Source organism: Uranotaenia lowii, chromosome 2 (genome assembly GCF_029784155.1).
Source record: "Uranotaenia lowii strain MFRU-FL chromosome 2, ASM2978415v1, whole genome shotgun sequence".
NCBI classification, from domain to species: Eukaryota; Metazoa; Arthropoda; class Insecta; order Diptera; family Culicidae; genus Uranotaenia; species Uranotaenia lowii.
The window spans coordinates 411,418,689-411,431,104 of NC_073692.1; the positions used below are offsets into that span (position 1 = coordinate 411,418,689).

The 12,416-nt window shown below is 35.7% G+C and overlaps 1 long non-coding RNA gene across 1 annotated transcript; it reads left to right on the forward strand.

Annotated features, from left to right (window-relative positions):
• The first annotated feature begins 10,910 nt into the window (after positions 1-10,910).
• LOC129743884 (uncharacterized) lies at positions 10,911-11,738 on the forward strand. Its single transcript, XR_008736711.1, has 3 exons — positions 10,911-10,994; positions 11,052-11,167; positions 11,227-11,738. It is a non-coding gene; the product is annotated as an uncharacterized LOC129743884 (long non-coding RNA).
• The last annotated feature ends 678 nt before the right edge of the window (positions 11,739-12,416 follow it).

Consider the following 12,416-nt stretch of genomic DNA (forward strand, 5'->3'; position numbering starts at 1 on the left):
CGTTAAGGAAAAGGCTTTTCAAGTGTCTGAACACGAAACAATAATGTAACCTCCATATTATAGCTATTTTCTATGGTTAAATAACCGTTTTCCTTAAGGTGGCCATTATGCCCCCATCTCCCCTATTTTTGTTTTTGCCGGGTTTAAAAATCTGTGGATTTGTTTTGGTTTTATATCGACAAAATATCGAAAACTCAAGCTAAAAGGTTACAAAACCCACCACCAGAGCAAGCTTAAATGCATAAAGAGATGTGAGGCGTCTAGCAGCAAACGACAGCACAAGATAAATTCAAATCCACGGTTATTTAACAGGAGGAGAGAAAATAAAATAAGATCGTTTGGGGAAAAATTGAATTTTCAATAAAGGCCAACACAATGAAATAGAAATTGGAATTCATTTTCGTCCTTAAAAGTGTTTTGCTTTAAAATTTCTGCTACTCTACATTTATACAATTTTCGATACAATTCTTTCAGCAACAAAATTAAAAAAAATCGAAATCCGCAATATGGATTCTAAAATCGCAGAACGAAATCTTAAATCGGAAATTTGAAATCTGATATACAAAATCCGGAAATCCGAGATCTAAAATATGAAATCTGATACAATTTTTCATCTGAAATTTGATATCTCTGTACTCTTTAATGCATAATTGTTTTTAAATGGGAAAAGCATGCAGTTACTGAATAAATTTGAAATCTGATATCAACATTCTGAAATCTGAAATCTAAAACATGAATTCTGATACAATTTGAAATCTGAAATCGAGAATCTTATATCTGAAATCTAATATCTCTACTCCTTAATGCTTAATTTCTTTTTTAAATAGGTCAAGCAGTTACTAAATTACTCAAATAAAATGATCTAAATTCGAATAGTAGAACAGAATTCGAATAGTAGAAAATTCTAAATATAATCGAACTGCCTTCGAGGCAAGCAAGGCAAACAATCGACCTGCCTTCGAATCCTAATTGAAAATCAATCTAAAAAATAAAAAATAATCGATAGCCATCAACCATGAGTAATTGTAATTATTATTAATTTTTTGTTTTTCTGTTGACCTTAATATATTTTTTTAATCTAGTTCTACGATAGCCTTGGTTTAATTTTGTACATCCATTTTAAGCTTAATTAGAATCTAGTAAATTTTTGTCGTGTTCTGTGGATTCTCTGATAAGGATATCTTAACATTGAGATTCACATGTTAACGTTATTTTAGTATTTATTCTCGTCTATTCTCTTGCCACTACACACAAAAAAAGCATAGTAAAATTACTAAATCCGTGGTTTAAATGAACAACACACAACCATATTTTTGAGTCAATAATGTTTTGTTCTTGAAATTACTTCGCGCATAGTATTTTTACTATGTGTTTGTTCTTGCTGCGCATAGTAATTTCGACTACATTTTGTAGTAAAACTGTTATTGACAGAATGATTTCGTTTACTTCGTGCATAGTAAAAGTACAATTTTCCATTATTAAAGTAATATGCATTATTATCAAAATGTGTATCGTACCATGATAGAAATTATAAAAATTACATGGTATAATGATCTTTCAGCACGATAAAATCCCCATAAATTATGATATTCATTTTATTAAATTTCAATTTTTATTTATTCATTTTTTTATCCACATTACTTCACTTAACGATTGTGTTATAGCACCACCGGTCGGGGAACTCGGGCTGCAGCGAAGAGAACAGACTCGCTGATTTAGATGCACTTAGCGACTGAAATGAAAATTAAAAAAAAAACAGAAAAACAATTAATTGGTTAATTATGAGAAATTAGAAAACACTCCCAAGCAACATTTTAAACTCCTGATGGTTTTATAGGAAAATCTGGAGGTTTTATAATGAAATTACAACAGTCTTGATAGCCGTGAAACGTATTTTGACAAGACCGTAAACAGAGCTATCTTCAGGATATCTACACAACGATTATAAAACCTGTTTAGAAAACCTCAATCGATTTTCAGAATATTTTATCCTCCGTGTATATAGCGGTTTTGAAAGCCACTATAAAGCAATTTCAAAACCTCGCTATAAAACTCATGAAACGTCAAATGTCAACAAACAGCTATAATCGGATTGATTGATGTGATGAAAACAATAAAGCCAGCGAGAAGAATTGCAAACAGCAGAAATAGAATTATTTTTCTTTCATCTGCCAGCAATGAAGAAGGTAACTTTCTCATTATTTGACCATTTAATTACAGTTTGATTATATTTATTTTCATTTAAATAGGCACGGGTCAACCGGATATCGAGAAGAAGGCAAAAAAGTGTCACCTGCCTTTCGCTGACTGCTGCAATTAGATGATCCGGTAAAAACTTACTCTATCCGGATGTTTACCCTGATGGTCGAAATGACGGTATCGGAGGATAATTTGTGCGAGTAACAATCCGAACCAAAAAAAATACCGTGTTGGGTGTCGGAGCAGTAATCGTAGCCGTACCGTTATTGTGGAACTGGATTGAGAACTGGATAAAACGGAACAGTACGCGCTGGAGGATATCGGAGTTTCGGAAGGAAGGTCGGTGAATCAAAATGCCTTGGAACAAAAAAAGAGTTCTTGTTAGTGACTGTTAGTGAAATCAGTGTAAATAAGTGTTGAATTGATTCTAAAATTGTGAAAAGTAAATAAATAATGGAAGTTAAACACCAGAAAACCCAAATACTGTTTTATATTTATTTGTTTAATTGAATCGATTGAATTAAAAGAAAAATTAGCTCTGCTTTATCTGCGTGTTATCATTTCACCTGTTCTTCAGAGCTGATGGATTGAAGACATACAAATGGTAAAAAAAATAAACTAATATGTGTGCCGGTTGAAACGCCATTTTTTCACAAAATATTGCGACTTCAAATATTTGTTTTCTATGGATATTTGAAAAAGTAATCATTATTTTCCGTAAATGGTATTATTTGACGTTGCTCTAAAACTATACTTTCTCGAATCCTTACACAAATTACTAATAAAATAGATTTTCCTAAGAACCAGTATGATTTCTCGAATACGAAAATATTGTAACATAACAGTTCCTGTAGTAGTTATAAACGATTACAAACAGTGTAAAAAACGTTTAGAAAATGATATCTGAAACCATAAAAAACATTGCACTTATCTTGAATTCCAAAACGACGGTCTGTTGAATATGGCGTTAAGTTATGTTACTGTTTAGAACTGTTAAAACGATTGTATGGAGAAACTATTCTAAAAACAGTTAGGTTAAGATAAAAAATCTGCTTATGGAAAACGTATTTTGTTCATCAAACTATAACGGTTTCAGTTTTTCTTTAAGTTCTCTTTTAATGAAACATTTACAGGTATGGTTTTTTTTACGATCTGTCATATCGTTCTTTCAACGTTATTCGTACTTTTATCATAGCCGTCTAGCACGCACACATTCATAGTTTTTTTGTTTACTGAATAAAAACACAGAATTTAAGATTTATAAATCAATGATTTTAATTGATCTCTTCTGTCGTACTTGGAATCGAGTTCCCGAGTTCTAAACTTATTTTTTTTCGCAACTCTTCCGACGCACAACCTTTCTCGGAAAATTCGTTAAATGAATGCCCGTTTTTTCTCAACTGCACGCTTAACTCCTTTCACAAATTCGTCAGATTAAATTTGATCCATCTGGATTCATCACTGACAGCCATTAGGCTTGTTCAATGCATTATAAATCCCATAGTTCTTAACTAGTTATCTATAATCACTACAATTAATTCAATCCGATTACTCATTTTTATAAATGTATCTTTCGTCTGTAGTTGTATTCACTACATCTTCGTGATTCACAATTTATAATTTTACACTGATAACACTATCCTCCTCCTGGAATGGGAATGGGGCCATTTAATAAGTTTCCGATAAGAGGAATGAAATGTTGGAGCATCGAGTGGCTCCAATCGTCCTGCCCGAAGATGAATATTTTGCAGGAGTTCTGGAACGCCAACGAGGTATGTCGCGGTCGCAGGAGTTCTTAAAACCGCTAACGGGGCTGGTACATCTGATAAGTGATGATTTTCGCTGCTGGAAAAAATTTTTCCCCCAGAAGGGCAAAAGTTTTCAGGCGCCATTTCTCCTGTGGGTAGTTATGATCTGAAAATTAAATATTCCACCGTATTTTAAAACATAAAAGTAAATAAAACTTATCAAAAACTTACGTGATGCGTTTTTCTTTATGTTTCGCGGTTCATAAATGTGAAATATACTTTTAAAATTGAAGTTAGTTTATAAAAACGCGCTAGACCGGACTGCCGGGAAGCAATTGCGAAGCAGAATTTTGCGGCTGTGGACAGTGGTGCCAACCACATCGATTTTCCTTTGCATAGCAATTCATAAAATATTAAAAAAAAAAAAAATTAAGTGTTCTGTTGATTCTCTGACAGTAATGTAATATCCTGATATTGAAGTCATGGGATTTATGTTTTTTTCATACAAATAAGCTTTATATCTCTTGAACAAAGAAATTTATTCACGAAATTATTCTCAAATTTACACCTTTTTCAACCTTGTATTTTATGTTGTCAAATGCATGATTGCAAGATAATTGTAGGCTTTATGGGCCCTATTACGAGTCAGTCACGAGTCATTTTACTCGAGTGAGCCGTTTTGGTATTACAGAAGTCGAGTCGAGTCTACTGCTTGAAAGTTAGTGACTCAGCTGTCACGATTTACCGAGCCAAGTTTGCTTTGATCCGGTTTTTAAATTCGATCAGTTTCACTCGACTACCACAATACGACATTTCGCTCGACTCGAAAGTGACTGGAATCGAATCGAGTTATTCGACTCGTTTTATGTAATAGGACCCTATGTGAAATAGAAAAAAAAAACCAAGCAAGCATGAACTTTGCATACTCTTCGAAATATTTTATAAATCAAAAGAAGCTTTATTCCTTTACTAATTAAAAATGTATTTGAATGGGGGTGAAAACAAAATATATTTTACACATTCTTAATAAAAGATTTTTTTTTATGTTTGAAAGATATTTTAATAATTAAGAACTGATTTTTGAAAAACCATATGGCACCGCTGACCCGTGTCTAAGAAAATTTTTGATGTGAATGTGACAGGTGTGACATAAAGCATGGACGCTATGGGTTACAGTTCGAGATCATTTTAACGGTTATCGAAAAATTTAAGTAAATCGTTCAGACCATTGATTCACAGTTCCAGATACCGTAACTTTTTCACATGAACGTTCATGTTTCATTCTAATCGTTGTCGAAATAAAGTTTTAAATAAGAGCTACGGTTACAGAGACAATTACTTTTCCTGGAGACGTAGTTGTATCGTATAGACTGTTTGAGATATAGTTTTTTAGTATGCGGGTTGGTTTTGAAATATTTGTATTAAACTCATCTAATTCGTAAAATTATGGAGGGGCGTATATTATTCACTTCTTTTTCAAAAAAATAATCGATAAAATTTTATGCGCACCAATTTTAGGAATATAATATAGCGAAAACCAAACATAGTTGTTCGGCTAATTGATTTTATGATACTCTTAGTTTTGTTGACGAGGGATCGATGATATTTTATTTTGTCATCATGTTGTTATTCCAAATGCAATTTTAAGACCGAAATAAAAAAAAAAGAATGACAAAAGTTTTTTTTTCTGCAACGAATTGTTTATCTTTGAATCACCCCTCAGCAAAGACCTGTCAAGGCCTTCAGGTTTTATAAGCTTCTTGTAATGTTCTCTTCAGAACCTCCTGTAGGTGGGCCTTTTTACTCTTATAGGTGTTTTAATGGTGTTTTAATGGGGTTTATATAACAAAACGTTGTTTTATAACGAAGTTTTGAAGTGCCCTTCCAGATTGTTATAGAACTTAAATTGTTACTTGGGACTTATCAGTTTGCTTATTCAATGACCAGTTGATTAGTTTGGAAAGAAAACAAAATTCCACTCACCTGAAAAACTGCATGTCCTCCGGCCAATTGTTCCCGAAATATTAACTTGCTACACCATCGAGGGAGGTTCCCCGGTTGGGGAACTCGAGGATAGCATTAGCCGACACTAAAAGAAATTGAAAAAAAAAACAGTTAACCTTTCTTGCACACATTGGATTGGAAAAATGTTAAATTTGCTTATCCAATGAGCAGCATTTTAAAGGAAAAAAAACACAATCTAACTTACCTGAAAAATGCATTTCCGACCATACTGCCCGAATAGAATTGCACCGTGAAAAAACCATGAATTCCATATTCACTGACCATAAATTGCATGGTTTACACCATGATTATAATCGTCCACGATACCGTGAATACACATTGGAATTCATAGTTTACGACCATACATTTCATCGTTTCGGCAAAAATAACCATGAAAAAGGGGTATTGTTATGCAGCGTGACCATGAAAAAAATGGCGATTTCCCATACATTGAGAAGCCCAAAAATATGAAGTTCATTGTTGTAGCATCTTCCAATTTTTCATAGTAATATTATGAAAACCCGATGATTTTCATTGTTAAACCGCTGTAATCGAAATTTTTGCTTGGTGGGTTTTTTGTTTTCGTTTTTTCTGTCATAATTTTCTTATTTTGTTTAAATAAAAAAAAAAACAAATGAATTTATTGCCATTTATTATTAATTCTCATAATTTTAACACTTTACTCACACATTTCACTGGATTGGTCTGCGACAGGTTCCGGCATTCCGTCGTTCTGAGGCGAATTCCGGCATTCCGTAGCCGCCCCCAGTATCCATTGGCTATCGCCTCCTGTGCCTGATGCAGTGTTTCGGTTGTATTTTGCTAGAATTGATAGAAAAATGTTATAAAGATGATTGTCTCTTGTTAAATTGGATATTTATTGACTCACCGTTTCGCCCATCTCCGAACACTTCGAATAATTTTAAAAAAAATCCTTGAAACCCCGATTGCCGACCTAAAATAATTGCAAACAGGAAAAAAACGTGCTGTTCTGCAGCTGTCAAAAAACCACCCATACACGATAAATTTGGAAATTTAAATTCTTGAATAAATTACGCTCGCTGGATGTTCTTTTTACCATTAAGTTCATGGTCACATTTAAATTCAATGGAAAAGTAATGTGATACCATGGTTCTGTTCTATTCGGGTGATCAGCTATCCGGATCCGACAGCAAGAATAGATTCTTGTGGATTTCCACCCTCACCCGGAGCGTTGTCATTATCTCCCACAGCTGATTGGCCACATCAGTGTTGTCGAATTTGCCCCAGGTGCACATTACAAATCGCCGGACAATTTCAAAACGGCCACTTTATTGACGTACTTGCGGGGCAAAATTTGTTTTTTTCGCGTACCGAAATTGTAACCGACTGACGATATTTAACAAATTCAAGTGACTGTTAAAAATAATACATCTGAGCGTAACATTACTATGCACGTAGTATTTTATTAATATGAATGTATGATCAATGATGAAATTACCATGAGTATAGTATTCCCGACAACACGAAGGACGATATGTCAAAATTATCATGCTAATAGTAAATGCAAGAACACGAATCGTGCACTATCGGAATATCATGAGCATGGTAATTTCGACACGGGAAAATTACGATGAGCTGTCAAATTACTCATAGTAAAAATACTATGTTGTAGTATTATCGCCAAGATTTTTGGTAGAAAATACTAAATCATGGTTAAAAATACTAAATACTGGATATAGTAAAATTATCATGACGCCGTATTTGATAAACCTATGCAATTTTTTTCCGTGTAGTTTAAACAAAAAAAATCATTGGCTCTCTGCATGAGTATAGTTTCGATTACGTTTGTTATTGTTTTGTGCTGTCAACATGCTGACGTGATTCGAAAATGCTACACGATTTCAAAAATATTTAGGAAACAAAATCTTTTTTTAGATTGAAATTACATTTTTAGAATCCTTAAAAAGAAAATCTATTCTCCAAGCTATAATCTAGTTGAATAATTAAGGTGAATTTTACTACATTTTTGCGGGAATTTTTAAAAGAAAATTTAAAATCGTTCAAAAACGAAAAAGATTGCATACCCATAGGCGATAAACCTATCGACAATGTTGACTTCACAGTAACTTTATTTCGCCTCAAGTTATGCAATCTATTAAGTGATCCGTGAGCCACGTGTTAATAAATTTCGTCTTGATTTAATTTTAATCTTTCACGTACTTATTCAAAATGATTTTTAAAAAAATTTCCGAAAAAAAAAATCAATAATCAGTTAGGTAAATCTATGAATTTCTTTATTGGCAATTCACGAGATGATTCATCATCCTGTTCCACGGTCCAAACTGTCCCCTCAACTATGGCCAACTATAAAACAACAAACAAAGGCAAATTCTGCTGCTCCATCAGCAGGACGCGCTACAGTTTATTTTTCTTCGTTTCGATCCGCTTCTTTATTTTCGAAATGCTTGAGCTGAAACAACTTTTCAAGCTACTCATTTCAGCAATCTGCATTATGACGTAAAATCATCCAAGTTCTATTCTGCGTTAGCTGTATAGGTATACATAGATCGTTCTTGCTGATCAGGATTAAGTTTCTTCTGTTTTGTCATCAACTGTTATTACACCTTTAGAACTAGGAAGGTGCATGACGACTTCTCTGACTTAGCTTAGCTGAATGACGTTCTCCGGAATACCGTTGTTGGCGCGGGCTATAGCCACGTTAATCAAATGATGCGTATCGGATCACACACGCGGAAAACTGTTGACTCACAAAAGATGGCTCGTTCGGAATGACCGGAAGAAGGTGAACGGGATGAATCATCCTAGTCCAGTCCCAGTCCATTCCAACCACAACGGATCGGATCGCGGTATTTCTGCTGCCGATCGGTGTTCTGACTTGGCAAATTTCCATCCAACCAGGCAGAGGTTGAATGGCGAAGGTGAATCGGGGTGATAATTAAATGCTGCTTCTATATTTATTGCTCAATTGTTGGTCGGCCGAATTTGGATAACTGATTATCAAATTGAAGCTGATTGCGTACTTGTGAGCGATCTGGCTTGAATGGCAATCGTTGAGCTTGAGATTATCAAAGGCAAAAAAAAAAATTCAAATTTCTGATTTATATCTGATGATTTTCCAAGAATACAAATATAAGATTCTATCGCTTAAAGTGTCTATTCAAATCTTCTGAATGATTGCATCATGATTGAAACGTATGGTGCAAGTTAATATCCATATTATACAATAATAATTATCACCTCTATGACTAATACAATGGCAGTTGGTATTGTACATCTGCTTTTCCCAACTGTTAGCTCTTGGGCAGATGATAACATAAATAATATATGAATAATATTTCCCGGTAGAAGTTTTCCGTCGCTCGGAGCTGTCCGTTTCTACAATGCAAATATTGTAGCTGTTGCTTTGTAGCTAACAGTTAATTACAGGGTAGATTGTTGATGGCCTCACCACAAAACTACAGCCTTCTTTCTAGAAGGTATATTAGGATTAGTATTTATTTAGTCATCGATTCTTACTAAGTCCGGGAAGATGATACCCACCTGGCTAGAGGGAACTGACACTGATAGATTTATAGGATGTGAAAGTTAACTGAATCATGTTTTTTTGAAATTAATTATCTAAAATCCAGTTAAACATTTCTTGCCGTCACACAGTGGCCCAAACCCTAGAAAAGCTGGCAGAAAGTCGTTTTTTGAAGCGGTCAACATTATCTATCCATATATTTCAACGTGTTCCGGCACTTTCAGACTACACGAAACCATGAATATGATTGTCATAAGTTTACTCGTTTAAAAGTTTTCAAAGATTTTTCAGATGACCAGATATGTTTTCAGGCTGTTTAACCCTTCGTTTCATGAAGTAACAAATTTGCAACAATTAATGTGTGAAAAAAGTGAAAAATCGTATTTTATTTTCATTTTTTATCTTGATGTACACATTATTTCTAACTGTTAAAACTGATTTTTAAGGGAAAATAAAAATCATGAATTGAAGGGTTTAAACTCTGTATGTATTAACAAGAGGCCAGGGAAAATTTTCCAACATTTTGCTTTTAAAAATAATGTTTCATTTAAATTTATTTAATTTCATTAGTCTCAAAATTGATACGTTTAAAGCGATTGGCAGCAATAACTCATCCGAAAACCAATCCCCCTGTTAAGCAGCTGTTACATTTAACCCTCCAAAGCCGTTCGGGTCAATATGACCCGAAGCGCACATTTCAAACATCTTTATCATCATTCCAATATACTGATGAACTGGTAGTTTTGACAGACCAAGTATGTTCTATGAAAATAATGATCAAATTAACGCCAAAAAACTAAAATTTGAGTTTTTAAAATCGTTTCTTTGAGAAATGAAATACAGCTAAGCAAAGCCAAAACTGGATGTCGTTTTTTTAAAGTAAGACTTTTTTCTACCGGAAGATCTGTCATAGCGGTAAAAACTTTCATTGGACCCCAACATATCTATACATTGTCGGATAGATGGATTCTTGACAATTTCAAACATCAATGAAATAATTAAATACAGAAAAGCGGTCAGAAGTTATGAGTATTTTAAAAATAAAATTGATTTTTCGGACTTTTAACTTTCTGAACCAGTTTCTGAAAACCTGGTAATACATATCGACTTTATTTTGAAATTTTGAGTAATTAGAATAAATTACCTACACAATGAATATAATATCATCAAAATCATACAACTCATATTTCCCCGAAACGGATATTTAGCGAACGGCTTTGGAAGGTTAATATTTTTCATTATTATTCGGATACGATATTTGAGCGAATTTGCAAACATTTAAATTTAACTCATTCCCTCGTAATTATGTAGCAGTGTGTAGAAATAAAATGAAAACGAATCACCCCTCGGTGAACAAAAACAAACAAATACTTACACGAAAAGTGATTAACATCCGCAAAGTTGGCAGCAGTGGCGCTTACAAAAGGCGCAGTTCTGGAAAAAAAAGTCAGGCAAGGACAGGCGGAAAAGTCCAGCTGGTGGCGAAGTCGCCGAAAAACGGCAGCCAATTGCCGCAGGTAACGGATTTATCATCATCGCCATCCAGAGCGCAATTTTAAAACTCCCTCGCACAGTTCTTCTCCACCACAAAGCCCGAAAACGATTCTGCTCCACCAACAAGTGCCAGCAACTTTGTCGCTAGTACGCGAACCGTGCATTCCTTCCGACAACATCACTCTCGGAACCACAGGTAAGCGGAAATCAAATTCCTGCTAAAGCAGCGCGCTTACCGAAGCACCTATTCCGCAGATTTCGCTCGGCGGCAAAGCCAAAAGGAAAAATCCGCCTCCACCCAAAGCGAACACGAGGTGATCGCTGGGGAGGATTTCTACCAGCCAAAGGGTCGTAAGAGTGAGACCACGATTTTTCACTATTCCCGTTGCTGATCGGAACTTTTCATCCGACAGGGCCCTTTTTTGTGATACACAATTCTTCGCAAATCACCTCGCGAATCTATTTTTCAAATGACTGGCTCCCGTATCGACCTTTGTCGTACACTTCGCTTTCCCTTCCGGGAACAGTGGATCAAAGCAGAACATGGAGAATCCGGGAACCACTTGCTGCAGAATAGCCTGCTTGGCACATAATCAAGGTCGGAAATACTACCAAATTTTCGTCCACGCCGAGCCGCCCTCTAGAAGCTGTAAGGAGGAGCACCTCGTGGCCTTTCTTTTCGAGGATCTGAGGCACAACATTATCGATCTTGGGACAGCTGATGACAGAGCGGTCCGTCCCTTCATCGAGAACACACTGGGTCGACGGAACCGCTGTGAGCACCGGATCCCGGAACGAAATTGTGCGCTTAGAGGAATCGTAAGTTTTCTTCAGCTTTAATTAGCAGACAAGCATCATTAAATACAACGCAAGTTTGCGCAAACCGGATCCCGGATTGAAATTAAGGCAGAAACACAATACAGCGTCGGTCGTCGCGTCACGTCAGCGGTCAACGCTGTCGATAAGTACTAAAACGCGGACGCGACGCACCCGACGATTTTTGCATCACAATTCAGCGTCAAGAGACATCTTAGATGTCTCTTGACGCTGAATTGTGATGCAAAAATTGTCGGGTGCGTCGCGTCCGCGTTTTAGTACTTATCGACAGCGTTGACCGCTGACGTGACGCGACGACCGACGCTGTATTGTGTTTCTGCCTTTATGCGCTTGGACGAATCATTGCGCAAAAATCTACAATCGAGTAATTAGGCGTGACTCGGAGGAAGGTCGCGTAAAGCGCAAACAAACCTTGCGGCGCCTTCAAGCCAGGAGCGAGAAAAGGAAGTTGGATGAGCTTACGGTGCGGTGCAGTTTTCTGCAAGTAACTTTCTGGTGAGGGAACATCCATAAATGACGTAGCTTTTTTTTTGAGTTTTTATACGCCCAACCCCCTCCCCCCTCGTAGCATTTCGTCACAAAGTCATAGACCCCCCCTAGATAATAAC